Genomic DNA, 16,524 nt, shown 5'->3' with positions numbered 1-16,524 from the left:
AAACACAACACACATTTATTACACTAAAAAATCAATAGTACTAACATTAACACGAATGAGCAATAACAATGAAGATAGTAAAAGTAGGTAAAGTTTTGATTTTTAAGTTGTAAAGTTAGTAAAGTTTTGATTTTTAAGTTGTTCTTGATTGTTGGCTCTCTAGTTATCTTGGTTTAACATTCATGGAGTGATCTTAAAAAAAAAAAATTGAGTTTCTTTTTTGTATTTTTGTTCCTGTTAAAACATGACATTGAAATATAAAAAATCTCAATAGATGAAAAACAAGCATAAAAGATTATGTTTATGATGGAGGAAGAACAAGCATTATCTAACCTACTTTTGCTAATAACACCTTCAAACTCATTTTTCATCTTTTATGCTTGTTCTTCATAAAAGCATAAAAGGTTGTTCTTCATAAAAGGTTGCTGATGGTGGAAGAACAAGCATAAAAGGTTGTTGATAGTGTTGTGCAAGTTTTAACAAAGATAGAAAACATACCTGAATTAGGACGTGATTACACTGAAATCCAAAAACAAACTCGTATGAAATCCAAAGCTGAGTTGAAGAGGTGAAGAGAGAAGAGAGAGGGTTTTGGTGTTGGTGTGAAGAAAAATAAGAAAAGAAATGATTTATGAGAGAGAAGAGGTGAAGAGAGAAGAGAGAAATGGAATGGAATTGAAATGTAGTAGTAGTACTGCCAACACAGATAAATTCAGAGCAATGAGAGAGAGAGAGAGAGAGAGAGAGAGAGAGAGAATGAAAAGCACCATATTAACCAACCAGCTTCATCCATCCTTTTACAAAGATAATAAACAAAAAGTAAAACAAATAAGCATAAATTTCAATGGAAAAAGTTTCTAAGCAAGATTTCCCAAACACATAACACAAATTTCAATTATTTTTAAGCTAACCAAACACACCCCTAAATCCAATCATTGAAACACAGCACACATTTATTACACTAAAAAATCAATAGTACTAACATTAACACGAATGAACAATAACAATGAAGATAGTAAAAGTAGGTAAAGTTTTGATTTTTAAGTTGTAAAGTTAGTAAAGTTTTGATTTTTAAGTTGTTCTTGATTGTTGGCTCTCTAGTTATCTTGGTTTAACATTCATGGAGTGATCTTAAAAAAAAAAAAATTGAGTTTCTTTTTTGTATTTTTGTTCCTGTTAAAACATGACATTGAAATATAAAAAATCTCAATAGATGAAAAACAAGCATAAAAGATTGTGTTTATGATGGAGGAAGAACAAGCATTATCTAACCTACTTTTGCTAATAACACCTTCAAACTCATTTTTCATCTTTTATGCTTGTTCTTCATAAAAGCATAAAAGGTTGTTCTTCATAAAAGGTTGCTGATGGTGGAAGAACAAGCATAAAAGGTTGTTGATAGTGTTGTGCAAGTTTTAACAAAGATAGAAAACATACCTGAATTAGGACGTGATTACACTGAAATCCAAAAACAAACTCGTATGAAATCCAAAGCTGAGTTGAAGAGGTGAAGAGAGAAGAGAGAGGGTTTTGGTGTTGGTGTGAAGAAAAATAAGAAAAGAAATGATTTATGAGAGAGAAGAGGTGAAGAGAGAAGAGAGAAATGGAATGGAATTGAAATGTAGTAGTAGTACTGCCAACACAGATAAATTCAGAGCAATGAGAGAGAGAGAGAGAGAGAGAGAGAGAGAGAGAGAATGAAAAGCACCATATTAACCAACCAGCTTCATCCATCCTTTTACAAAGATAATAAACAAAAAGTAAAACAAATAAGCATAAATTTCAATGGAAAAAGTTGAAGGTGTGAAAACACAAGAAGGGGGGGGTTGAATTGTGTTTTAGCTAAGTTAAAACTTTTTCAAGTTCTTAACTCAACTACGTTAGCAGCGGAAAAGTAACACAATAAATAACAAGATAGAGAGAGAGAAATCACACAAGCAATTTATACTGGTTCCTCTCACAAAACGAGAGTAGTCCAGTCCCCTTGCACTTCCAAGGGAGTTCACTATAATCACACAAGATTACACCTGCTCAAGCACACAAGCAAGAGACTTCTCAACAATGCTCAAGCACACAAGCTTAAGACTTCACACTTAAGCACACAAGCTTAAGTCTCACACTTAAGCACACAAGCTTAAGTTACACACGTAACAATAAAGTATATAAAAATATACAAGTGCTCTTAGATGAACCTAAAGAGAGCAAATACAAGTATTACAGAGTATTTGGCTAAAGTGCAAAAACACTTGAGAAAGGTTCAGAGCTTGTATATCACAGAGTTCAGAGTTTGTTCAGCGCACGTTCAATTCTTGATAATTAATTACTTAGTTGCAGCTGATCCTTCTAGTATATATACCACTAGAAAAGAGTCGTTGCAAAAGGAGCCGTTGGAGTTGATAACCTTTTGTCTTCAAGCAGTCTGTCTTGATGCAGTTTGGTTGTATCCAAAACTAAGAAAGAGTTTCAGTTACTTTGACTACTGCAGAGTGGACTTTCCTTATTCAGCTAACAAAACTGAAGACCCACGTTCTCAAGATAGGACAGACAAAACAGAGGTAGCTGAGCTGATCAGACTTGAAAGGTCCTTTTCTTCATTGGTAGAAGAGTTGACTAACAAAGGAATCTTCACAGCTTTCAAAGAGATCTTCAGAGTTTGGTGAAGCTCGTAGACAGACAAGAAGTACTGAAGTCTTCATCCTCTGAACGTTGTAACCTCTGAAGTCCAACATCTTCTGAGCGCTTGTGAACTTCTGAATTCACATCCTCTGAACTACACTCAGAGCTTATATGATGCTTATATCTGCGCACTTAAAATAAATTTTTAGTCCTTCCAATTGTTTATTAATACTTTGTTATCATCAAAACCTTTATAGATTTAGGGGCAAACATTTTTAAATCAATTTTGTTCCAACAATCTCCCCCTTTTTGATGATGACAAACATAAGTATTAATTGACAATTGTTGTTAAATTAACTTATCATGTTTCTCTTAGGTTTATGAGGTTTGCAAGCTCCCCCTAAGATTGATACTCCATAAAGTCTGAACTTTATGTTTTATCCATGATATTTTAATTTAGTATAAGATTAAGATGTTTGAAATAAAACAAATTTCATATCTTTCTTCAGAGTGAGAGGTTTGCAAGCTCTCCCCCTAAGTCTCATAAGGCTAAGTTAAAATTGCACTCTTAACTTATCCTTACTTATGAAATTTATTTCAGTTTCAACTAACTTAGTCTCCGCCTTGAAATACGTAAAACATCTTAAAAGTAACAACTTTTTAATTTAACAGATAAAAGCGAGATAAAAGGCGTGGTTTCAGTTTTGGAACTTATCAATTAATGCGTAACTACTCCCCCTTTTGTCATTATCAAAAAGTAAAACAAAGTTATATAACCAAGACAGTCAAAGAAAAAGAGTGGTAGTTACAAAGGTGAATTAATTTTAAAAACAAAAACCAACGCGCTCAAGGGTTTATAAAAAGGAACACGCTAACATGCCTTCTTCACGTAAAAACAAGAAGAAACAAGTGAAGCAAGAGAAGGTAGGAAGAATGAAAAGATTTAGTTTACGCATCGCAGAGTTTAAGAGAAAGAAGAACGAAGAGAAACGTGAAGACGAAGAGAAGGATAAGAAAAACAACAAGAAACCACAAGATGCTGAGATAATAATCATCTCATCAGACTCTGAAGCTGAAGAGAATGAAGATGATGCTGACTATGTGGAGTTCTTGGCTGGCTATGTTCCAGAAGAGGAACAAGAAGAAGAAGAGCAAGAGCAAAACCCAGATCCCATTGAAATATCATCAGAGGATGCTGAGGAGAAATCAGAGATTTCTTCTGAGTTTTATCCATCTGATTAGGATTAGGTTGTCTTTTTCTTTTTCTTTTTGCCAATGTACTCAACATGGTTAACATTAATAAAAATTTTCGTTTTTAAAAGCATTGTGTGTTCTTGTGTTCTTATGATCCTATAAAATAAATAACAAGTGACCATGAAAAAGTAATCAAGCAAAACATAAACAAAACAACTTGAAATAGATAAGCCCAAAAAAAAAATTGTTCAGAAGATAAACAAGGAAATAAAGAAAATTTAAGAACAAGTGCATAGAATCCTAGGGTTTCTTAAGATAGGCTAAGAGTTGGTCGAATTTGTCATTCAAAGATCCCACATTGGAAACTAAACCATCCACCTTGGTTTCTAATGTCTCTTGAGCAACTCTCTGGCGTTCTAGACCTTCCTGCTGTTCCCTCAGAGCTTCTTGAAATATTTGCAACTGATCTGCCATAGCAGGAGCTTGATCTTCAATCACAGGTTCTGGTTCTTCAATCAAAGGTGCCTTGCCTTTATCAGAGGGTTCACCTTCCTCTGGATAGTCTATCATCAGCACATCCTCTTGATCCTGAGAAGGAAGCACATCCAGTACATCATCTTCTATGGCATCCTCATGATGTAGCTCATTGGCCAACTCAGCAACTCTAGCAGCAGCTTCTTCCAGACGTTCAGTCTCAATCCTCTGATCCTCAAGACGTTGCAGAAGAGTAGAATCAACCCAGCAATCTTTGAATTCAGACATACGCCTCACAGCAGCAGCTATAGCAACAAGCTTAGCACGCTCATGCTCTTCATGATTGAATGGCGTTAACCGTTTCAACTCAGCCCTAGCCAGATTGTTCTTCATCAAGCTTATACCTTCTAGATCCCGCTTACTAATAACAGCCTTAACCTTTGCAGCAGCAACATCCAAAGCATTGCAAATCCTTGCCTTAATGCTTGATACTTCGAGGTCCACATCAGAAGGACAAACTAAGAACCTGTCCTTTATTGTAGATAATCTAAGCAAGTCTTCATGAAATTGAGTGGATAGATTTCTAAAAGTGTTGGATGATGAGGGTGAAGGATTGGGAATGGTAGAGAGAGTAGGTATTTCAGAAGTATGGTTGTCAAAAATCACAACTTCTTCTTCTGAAGGCTTGGGAGCACAAGTGTGAATATGCTCAGGAAAAGCATGTTCAGCACTTGGGTTAGGATGGGGTTCAGGGGTTGGTTCAGATGATGAAATGTCAGAAGTTGATTCAGGGTAGATATGCTCAGGAGATGGTTCAGGGGATTTAGGTTCAGGTGTTGGTTCAGGAGCAATTTGTTCAGGGTTTGGTTCAGGAGATTTATGTGGAGAAGGTTGTTTTGTGGGAGAGGTTGGTTCAGTATTTGGAATATCTGGTTGAGGTTCAGATGGTGGAATGTCAGGTTGAGGTTGAGGTGATGTAGGTTTAGGAGGTGAGCTAGATTTGGGAGGTGATGAAGGCTTCTGGGTGAAAGTTTGATTGTTAAGAGGGTCTGGACTTAGATGTTTTTCTAGTTCAGATAGGGGGTTATCAGAGGTTGGATTATCAGAGGTTGGTAAAACAGTTCTGAGAGGTTTGGTGTAACCTAATCCAATCTCATTTTCATTGAAGACATACTCAGTAGACTTACCTTTATCTTTGGAAATAGGAGCAGGTCTTTTCCTCAAACGAGCAGCAAGAGTCTCCTCATCAGATTCAGTCTCATCTTCTGATGTAGATCCTTCAGATGAACTGTCTGAACTATCTTCCTCAATAACAATAGGCTTTTTGGAAGCTCCTTCAGCAGCCTTGGTAGCAGATTCTTCATGCTTCCTCTTAGTCCTTTGCTCAACAATAGCTTTTTCTACCTTAATCTTCTTCTGAACCAGAAGATCTGGCTTAGGAAGATCAGCTTGAGCTTCAGCCTTTCTCTTTGGTTTCCTCTTAGGGTTATACAGATTTACAGGAGCAGGAGGAACCATACTTCTATCAACAACAATTCCTTCTTCTCTGAGCACTTCCAAGTAGCCTTGAATTACATGCTCAGCATCAGCTTCAGATATAAGTGGGTAGCCATCCACATACAGACGATCCTCAAGCCTAACAGTGAACTCTTGTGGGGGAGCAACAGGCTTAGATGCAATCAAACGCATCTTGGACAGAAAGTTAGCATTCAGAATTTCTGGATAGAACCTCTTCTCAACCAATTCAGGGTGGAATTTCCTCAAGTTCTGAACAACATGACCTTGATGCAGAAGGTCAGACAACAGCCTAGGATAAACTATAGTAGTTTTCCTCTGAGATTTACTTGCAAAAATGGCTTCACAAATACGTTCAAAGAAATAATCTCCAAGATTAACCTTCTTTTCAGTCAGAAGAAAATACAGCAGATGACGATGAGTCCAGGAGATTGTATCAGTCCCACCAACCCTTGGACTGATAGCTGCTAGGATGATCTTGAAGAGAACTCTACATTCATCAGTCAAACCCTTTACTTTCCCTTTTAAAGAGAAATCTGTGCAGATGAGATGCAGAAGATCATCCCTGTATCTTGTATCCTTTTCAAACACATCTAACTCTATCCCAGAGTTAGGTAGACCAAGAAGAGCATTGAGATGGATAGGCGAGATTGCCATGTTCATCCCACAGATATTTGACCTAATCTGTACACCTGTATAATCCAGCAAACCCATTTCCTTCCTAGTTTTACCCTTCAGACTAGGATTCCTCTCAATAGCAGCAAGCTCTTCCTTCTTAGCTTCATGCTTATCAAATACCTTTGCTTTCATCCAAAATTTCTTCAACAAATCTGGATAAATGGGACCATTAAGCATGTCGAAGTACTTATCCCATCCCTGAGCGATAAAGTACTTTTTAACATCAAACCCATTAGCTTGTAGACCATCAAAATCAACCATCTTCTCTGAAAGAAAAGTAAGTTCAGATTCTGGGAATTCCATCTCGTTCCCAACAATCTGAAGGTTCTTGAATATGAACGGTGGAATCCTTTTAGAAGAAGAAGACGAAGCACCAGCCATTTGTTGGAGATTAGGGTAAGGTTTGGAAAGACTAACGAGAGAGAAAGAAAGTTTGTGTTGGAGGTTTAGAGAGAATATGAAAGTGTAGGTTGTGAAAGTGAATAGTGTGCAAGTGTATTGTGTAAGTTTATTTAAATGAGTACAGTTAACACGAAAATAGCAAATTTGGGAAGTTACGCTAATTGACAGAAAGCTGAATACCAAAAATCATCATTAACCACCCACTACCTGACACACGTAGACCACGTGCAGAAATTTACTCGGTAACTGCTATTTTAATGGACAACTGTTCAGCAGTGAATACTAAACGTTTCCCACTAAAATAGTTCAGAGCCTCTGAGTTATTTAAAAATTCTCTATCAGAGTCAAGTACTTCAGAGCTTATGTTTCAGATGTTCTGAATCATAAGTTCTGATATACATAACCTCTTACACTTTAAGTGCCAAAAAAAATTTTCATTCAGAGATTGAAAACATGTTCAGATGTTTCTTTATAAAATCAAATCTTTCAACAGATAAGGCTTTAGTAAATATGTCAGCCCATTGATTTTCAGTATCAACAAACTTAATATCTATAATGCCTCTCTGAACATAATCTCTGATAAAATGGTGTTTAATTTCAATATGTTTGGCTCTAGAGTGTAGAATAGGATTTTTAGATAAATGAATGGCTGCAGTATTATCACAATATAAAGGAATATTGTTACTGCTTACCTGATAATCTTCTAACTGATATTTTAACCAGAGTAGTTGTGTGCAACACTTAGCTGCTGAAATGTATTCTGCTTCTGCTGTAGACAAAGCTATAGTAGTTTGTCTCTTACTAGCCCAGGAGATAAGGTTTTCACCAACAAATTGACAATTGCCACTTGTGGATTTTCTTTCAATTTTATCTCCAGCATAGTCAGCATCACAGAATCCATTTAGCACATAATCATTGGATTTCTTATAGAGAAGTCCAAGATTTGTTGTTCCTTTCAGATACCTAAAGATTCTCTTTACAGCAGTAAGATGAGATTCTCTGGGATCTGACTGGAATCTTGCACATAAGCAAACACTGAATAAAATATCTGGTCTAGAGGCTGTCAGATAGAGTAAGGAACCAATCATACCTCTGTAGACCTTTTGATCTACCTTTCCTTCATCATCTGACTTGCCCATGTTAGTAGTTGGATGCATAGGAGTATTCATAATCTTGCAGTCATCTAGATTGAATTTCTTCAGAAGTTCTTTAGTGTATTTTGATTGATGAACATAAGTTCCTTCCTTCTTCTGATTGATTTGAATTCCAAGAAAGAACTTCAACTCTCCCATCATGCTCATTTCAAATTCATCCTGCATTATCTTAGAAAAATTCTTGCACAAAGCAGCATTAGTTGAACCAAAAATAATATCATCAACATAAATTTGAATAATTAAAATGTCTTCTTTGGTTGTTTTTCTAAAGAGTGTGCAGTCAACCTTTCCTTTTTCAAAACCTTTTTCAAGAAGGAAATTACTGAGTCTATCATACCAAGCTCTTGGAGCTTGTTTCAGACCATACAGTGATTTCTTCAGTTTAAAAACATGTTCTGGGTTTGAGATATCTTCAAAACCAGGAGGTTGCTTAACATACACTTCTTCAGAAATGAAACCATTTAAGAAGGCACTTTTAACATCCATCTGATATAAGGTTATTCCATGATTAACAGCATAAGATAGAAGTAACCTGATTGCTTCAAGTCTAGCAACTGGTGCAAAGGTTTCAGTATAGTCAATCCCCTCTTGTTGACTATAACCTTGTGCAACCAATCTAGCCTTGTTTCTTACCACTTCACCTTGTTCATTCAGCTTGTTTCTGAATACCCATTTTGTTCCAATAATGTTCTTGTGTGAAGGTTTAGGCACTAGAGTCCATACATCATTCCTTTGGAATTGATTCAGCTCTTCTTGCATTGCTACAATCCAAGCATCATCCTTCAGAGCTTCATCAATCTTTGAAGGTTCCATCATTGAGATAAGACCAACTAATGATTCCTCATTTCTCAGTTGAGATCTTGTCTTTCTTGGACTATCCTTGTTGCCTAATATCAGTTCCTCTGGATGTGATGACTTGTATTTGAAAGTATTTCTTGGGGGCTCATCATCTTCAGACTCATCAACATCAGGTTCAGCAGATGCTTCTGTTCTTGGTTGTTCAGAGTCTGTAGGAACTATTGTGTTCAGAGGTACTTCAGAGAATGGATGTTCTGAGTAGTTTGGAATATCTGAATATTGATCCTCTGATACCTGAAATCTAGACAAACCTTCCACAAGCTCTGACACTTGGTCAGGCTCCTTGTCATCAAATTTGACATGCATACTTTCTTCCACAGTGTGTGTTTCAGAAATATACAGTCTGTATGCTTTTGAGCGTTCAGAATATCCTATAAAGATACCCTTATAACCTCTAGCATCAAATTTCTTTAGATGGACTTTGTTGTTTAAGATGTAACATGTACATCCAAACTGATGAAAATAAGAAATATCAGGTTTTCTTCCTTTGAACAATTCATAAGCAGTTTTGTTCAACTTAGATCTGATATAGATTCTATTTTGAACATAACATGCTGTGTTTACAGCTTCTGCCCATAAAAACTTTGCTACATTTGTTTCATGCATCATGGTTCTGGCCATTTCTTGCAGAGTTCTATTCTTCCTTTCTACAACCCCATTTTGTTGAGGAGTTCTAGGAGAAGAGAATTCATGCAGAATGCCATATTTTTCACAAAAGTTTTCAAAAGGTTCATTTTCAAATTCTCCACCATGATCACTTCTAACTTTTAAAATAGTGTAGCCTTTTTCATTTTGAATTTGTTTGCAGAAGATGCTAAACTCATCATAAGCTTCATCTTTTGTTCTAAGGAATTTTACCCAAGTCCATCTACTGTAATCATCAACAATTACTAATCCATACTTCTTTCCATTGATTGAAGCAGTGTTAACTGGTCCAAAAAGATCAATGTGAAGAAGTTCCAATGGTCTTGAGGTAGAGACAATGTTCTTAGGTTTAAAAGATGATTTTGTAATCTTTCCTTTTTGACATGAGCCACAAAGTGTGTTTGAGTGATATTTAATTTTTGGTAAACCTCTGACAAGGTCAAGCTTACTAAGCTTAGAGATTAACCTCCAGTTAGCATGGCCTAACCTCTTATGCCAGATCCATTTTTCTTCACTCAAGGTCAAAAGACACATCACTTTTTGTTCATTCAAATCAGAAAGATTAACTTTATAAACATTGTTCTTCCTCAGACCTTTGAATATAATGGAGTTATCAGATTGTTTAGACACAGTACATGATTCCTTATTAAAGACAACTACATAACCATTGTCGCAAAATTGACTTATGCTCAATAGATTATGTTTAAGTCCATCAACTAACCAAACATCATTAATAGATAGGGAGGAATTACCTACTGTACCTGTACCTATTATCTTTCCTTTCTGATTTCCTCCAAAGCCAACAGAACCTCCTTCTTTCATGGTTAGCTTAGAAAACAGTTGCTTGTCACCAGTCATGTGCCTTGAACACCCACTATCCAGATACCATGAATGATTCATGATACTTCTTTGAGTGATAGGCTCATCAGTTACTTCTGAATCTGATTCTGATTCATCGTCTGAGTCTACATCTGAGTCAGTTGAAGCCATCAGGGCTAGATTTGCCTCTTCTTCTTCCTCAACTTCTTCCTCAGATGATAGCTCTTCAAAAGTAGCCATCAGACTCTTTTTCAATCTGCTCTTGAATTGTTGCTTCTTTGAGCTGTATCTTTTGCTTTTGTCTTTAGCAGATATTTCTGGACAATCAGCAATAAAGTGTCCTGGCTTCTTACAGTTGAAGCAATTCTTCTGATCATCCTTTTTGCTGACAAAATTTCTGGAGCTGTTACCTCCTCTGAAATTTCTTTTGTTAAATCTGTTCCATTGCTGAAACTTGGTGAATAAAGCAAACTCATCCTCATTCATCTCATCCTCTTGACCATCAGCAGAAGATTCTTCTTCAATATCAAGAAGCTGAGTCTTAAGAGCCTTAGAAGTAGTCTTAGTTGACTGTAAAGCCACTGACTTAGACTTCTTCTTAGTTTCTGAGTCAGCATCCAGAACCATCTCATGGCTTCTGAGATTGCTTATCAGAGCTTCAAGACTCAGAGTCTTGAGATTTTGAGCTTCCTCTATTGCAGTGACCTTAGGTCTCCAAGCAATAGGAAGACTTCTCAGAATCTTCTGAACATGGTCATAGGTGGAATAACTTCTCTTAAGAGCTTTAAGACCAGATACAAGGATTTGAAACCTTGTAAACATAGTCTCAATGTTTTCATCTTGTTGCATAGTGAAAAGTTCATATTGCCTTATCAAAAGACTAGCTTTAGCCTCTTGAACCTTTTCATTACCATCATAGGTAGCACACATAGAATCAAAGATAGATTTAGCAGTAGACTTGTTTTCTATTCTGACATAATCCTCATGTCTAATAGCACCAACAACAATGTCCTTTACTCTATGATGTTTTGTGTAGATTTTTAGGTTAGCTGGTGTGAGTAACTTTCTATTCTCCATGGACAACCTACCATGTTCATTCAAGTTTTCAAAAGTTACTCCCAACTCAACCAAATCCCACAACTCATGATCAATAGCAGTAATATTGCTATACAGTCTCTCTTTCCACCACTCAAATAATGAAGCATCACCATTGAATATAGGGGCTTTTCTGTTGCCACTATGTTCATGTGATTCATTACTTAAGTAGTCATAACCAAAAGCATTTCTAGGACCACCACCAGCACCACTGGCCTCTTCACCGGTTGTTCTAGTGCTACTATCGTCTCCTCCAGACATAGTGTTCTCACAAGATCTTTACTGTCTCACTGTTAAGTGAAAGTAACAGACCAGGCGCTCTGATGCCAATTGAAGGTGTGAAAACACAAGAAGGGGGGGGTTGAATTGTGTTTTAGCTAAGTTAAAACTTTTTCAAGTTCTTAACTCAACTACGTTAGCAGCGGAAAAGTAACACAATAAATAACAAGATAGAGAGAGAGAAATCACACAAGCAATTTATACTGGTTCCTCTCACAAAACGAGAGTAGTCCAGTCCCCTTGCACTTCCAAGGGAGTTCACTATAATCACACAAGATTACACCTGCTCAAGCACACAAGCAAGAGACTTCTCAACAATGCTCAAGCACACAAGCTTAAGACTTCACACTTAAGCACACAAGCTTAAGTCTCACACTTAAGCACACAAGCTTAAGTTACACACGTAACAATAAAGTATATAAAAATATACAAGTGCTCTTAGATGAACCTAAAGAGAGCAAATACAAGTATTACAGAGTATTTGGCTAAAGTGCAAAAACACTTGAGAAAGGTTCAGAGCTTGTATATCACAGAGTTCAGAGTTTGTTCAGCGCACGTTCAATTCTTGATAATTAATTACTTAGTTGCAGCTGATCCTTCTAGTATATATACCACTAGAAAAGAGTCGTTGCAAAAGGAGCCGTTGGAGTTGATAACCTTTTGTCTTCAAGCAGTCTGTCTTGATGCAGTTTGGTTGTATCCAAAACTAAGAAAGAGTTTCAGTTACTTTGACTACTGCAGAGTGGACTTTCCTTATTCAGCTAACAAAACTGAAGACCCACGTTCTCAAGATAGGACAGACAAAACAGAGGTAGCTGAGCTGATCAGACTTGAAAGGTCCTTTTCTTCATTGGTAGAAGAGTTGACTAACAAAGGAATCTTCACAGCTTTCAAAGAGATCTTCAGAGTTTGGTGAAGCTCGTAGACAGACAAGAAGTACTGAAGTCTTCATCCTCTGAACGTTGTAACCTCTGAAGTCCAACATCTTCTGAGCGCTTGTGAACTTCTGAATTCACATCCTCTGAACTACACTCAGAGCTTATATGATGCTTATATCTGCGCACTTAAAATAAATTTTTAGTCCTTCCAATTGTTTATTAATACTTTGTTATCATCAAAACCTTTATAGATTTAGGGGCAAACATTTTTAAATCAATTTTGTTCCAACAAAAGTTTCTAAGCAAGATTTCCCAAACACATAACACAAATTTCAATTATTTTTAAGCTAACCAAACACACCCCTAAATCCAATCATTGAAACACAACACACATTTATTACACTAAAAAATCAATAGTACTAACATTAACACGAATAAACAATAACAATGAAGATAGTAAAAGTAGGTAAAGTTTTGATTTTTAAGTTGTAAAGTTAGTAAAGTTTTGATTTTTAAGTTGTTCTTGATTGTTGGCTCTCTAGTTATCTTGGTTTAACATTCATGGAGTGATCTTAAAAAAAAATAAATTGAGTTTCTTTTTTGTATTTTTGTTCCTGTTAAAACATGACATTGAAATATAAAAAATCTCAATAGATGAAAAACAAGCATAAAAGATTGTGTTTATGATGGAGGAAGAACAAGCATTATCTAACCTACTTTTGCTAATAACACCTTCAAACTCATTTTTCATCTTTTATGCTTGTTCTTCATAAAAGCATAAAAGGTTGTTCTTCATAAAAGGTTGCTGATGGTGGAAGAACAAGCATAAAAGGTTGTTGATAGTGTTGTGCAAGTTTTAACAAAGATAGAAAACATACCTGAATTAGGACGTGATTACACTGAAATCCAAAAACAAACTCGTATGAAATCCAAAGCTGAGTTGAAGAGGTGAAGAGAGAAGAGAGAGGGTTTTGGTGTTGGTGTGAAGAAAAATAAGAAAAGAAATGATTTATGAGAGAGAAGAGGTGAAGAGAGAAGAGAGAAATGGAATGGAATTGAAATGTAGTAGTAGTACTGCCAACACAGATAAATTCAGAGCAATGAGAGAGAGAGAGAGAGAGAGAGAGAGAGTGAAAAGCATCATATTAACGAACCAGCTTCATCCATCCTTTTACAAAGATAATAAACAAAAAGTAAAACAAATAAGCATAAATTTCAATGGAAAAAGTTTCTAAGCAAGATTTCCCAAACACATAACACAAATTTCAATTATTTTTAAGCTAACCAAACACACCCCTAAATCCAATCATTGAAACACAACACACATTTATTACACTAAAAAATCAATAGTACTAACATTAACACGAATGAACAATAACAATGAAGATAGTAAAAGTAGGTAAAGTTTTGATTTTTAAGTTGTAAAGTTAGTAAAGTTTTGATTTTTAAGTTGTTCTTGATTGTTGGCTCTCTAGTTATCTTGGTTTAACATTCAAGGAGTGATCTTAAAAAAAAAAAATTTGAGTTTCTTTTTTGTATTTTTGTTCCTGTTAAAACATGACATTGAAATATAAAAAATCTCAATAGATGAAAAACAAGCATAAAAGATTGTGTTTATGATGGAGGAAGAACAAGCATTATCTAACCTACTTTTGCTAATAACACCTTCAAACTCATTTTTCATCTTTTATGCTTGTTCTTCATAAAAGCATAAAAGGTTGTTCTTCATAAAAGGTTGCTGATGGTGGAAGAACAAGCATAAAAGGTTGTTGATAGTGTTGTGCAAGTTTTAACAAAGATAGAAAACATACCTGAATTAGGACGTGATTACACTGAAATCCAAAAACAAACTCGTATGAAATCCAAAGCTGAGTTGAAGAGGTGAAGAGAGAAGAGAGAGGGTTTTGGTGTTGGTGTGAAGAAAAATAAGAAAAGAAATGATTTATGAGAGAGAAGAGGTGAAGAGAGAAGAGAGAAATGGAATGGAATTGAAATGTAGTAGTAGTACTGCCAACACAGATAAATTCAGAGCAATGAGAGAGAGAGAGAGAGAGAGAGAGAGTGAAAAGCACCATATTAACGAACCAGCTTCATCCATCCTTTTACAAAGATAATAAACAAAAAGTAAAACAAATAAGCATAAATTTCAATGGAAAAAGTTTCTAAGCAAGATTTCCCAAACACATAACACAAATTTCAATTATTTTTAAGCTAACCAAACACACCCCTAAATCCAATCATTGAAACACAACACACATTTATTACACTAAAAAATCAATAGTACTAACATTAACACGAATGAACAATAACAATGAAGATAGTAAAAGTAGGTAAAGTTTTGATTTTTAAGTTGTAAAGTTAGTAAAGTTTTGATTTTTAAGTTGTTCTTGATTGTTGGCTCTCTAGTTATCTTGGTTTAACATTCATGGAGTGATCTTAAAAAAAAAAAAAAAAATTGAGTTTCTTTTTTGTATTTTTGTTCCTGTTAAAACATGACATTGAAATATAAAAAATCTCAATAGATGAAAAACAAGCATAAAAGATTGTGTTTATGATGGAGGAAGAACAAGCATTATCTAACCTACTTTTGCTAATAACACCTTCAAACTCATTTTTCATCTTTTATGCTTGTTCTTCATAAAAGCATAAAAGGTTGTTCTTCATAAAAGGTTGCTGATGGTGGAAGAACAAGCATAAAAGGTTGTTGATAGTGTTGTGCAAGTTTTAACAAAGATAGAAAACATACCTGAATTAGGACGTGATTACACTGAAATCCAAAAACAAACTCGTATGAAATCCAAAGCTGAGTTGAAGAGGTGAAGAGAGAAGAGAGAGGGTTTTGGTGTTGGTGTGAAGAAAAATAAGAAAAGAAATGATTTATGAGAGAGAAGAGGTGAAGAGAGAAGAGAGAAATGGAATGGAATTGAAATGTAGTAGTAGTACTGCCAACACAGATAAATTCAGAGCAATGAGAGAGAGAGAGAGAGAGAGTGAAAAGCACCATATTAACGAACCAGCTTCATCCATCCTTTTACAAAGATAATAAACAAAAAGTAAAACAAATAAGCATAAATTTCAATGGAAAAAGTTTCTAAGCAAGATTTCCCAAACACATAACACAAATTTCAATTATTTTTAAGCTAACCAAACACACCCCTAAATCCAATCATTGAAACACAGCACACATTTATTACACTAAAAAATCAATAGTACTAACATTAACACGAATGAACAATAACAATGAAGATAGTAAAAGTAGGTAAAGTTTTGATTTTTAAGTTGTAAAGTTAGTAAAGTTTTGATTTTTAAGTTGTTCTTGATTGTTGGCTCTCTAGTTATCTTGGTTTAACATTCATGGAGTGATCTTAAAAAAAAAAAAATTGAGTTTCTTTTTTGTATTTTTGTTCCTGTTAAAACATGACATTGAAATATAAAAAATCTCAATAGATGAAAAACAAGCATAAAAGATTGTGTTTATGATGGAGGAAGAACAAGCATTATCTAACCTACTTTTGCTAATAACACCTTCAAACTCATTTTTCATCTTTTATGCTTGTTCTTCATAAAAGCATAAAAGGTTGTTCTTCATAAAAGGTTGCTGATGGTGGAAGAACAAGCATAAAAGGTTGTTGATAGTGTTGTGCAAGTTTTAACAAAGATAGAAAACATACCTGAATTAGGACGTGATTACACTGAAATCCAAAAACAAACTCGTATGAAATCCAAAGCTGAGTTGAAGAGGTGAAGAGAGAAGAGAGAGGGTTTTGGTGTTGGTGTGAAGAAAAATAAGAAAAGAAATGATTTATGAGAGAGAAGAGGTGAAGAGAGAAGAGAGAAATGGAATGGAATTGAAATGTAGTAGTAGTACTGCCAACACAGATAAATTCAGAGCAATGAGAGAGAGAGAGAGAGAGAGA

Source organism: Trifolium pratense, linkage group LG4, assembly GCF_020283565.1.
Source record: "Trifolium pratense cultivar HEN17-A07 linkage group LG4, ARS_RC_1.1, whole genome shotgun sequence".
NCBI classification, from domain to species: domain Eukaryota; kingdom Viridiplantae; phylum Streptophyta; class Magnoliopsida; order Fabales; family Fabaceae; genus Trifolium; species Trifolium pratense.
Note: the sequence above shows the minus strand (reverse complement) of the source record.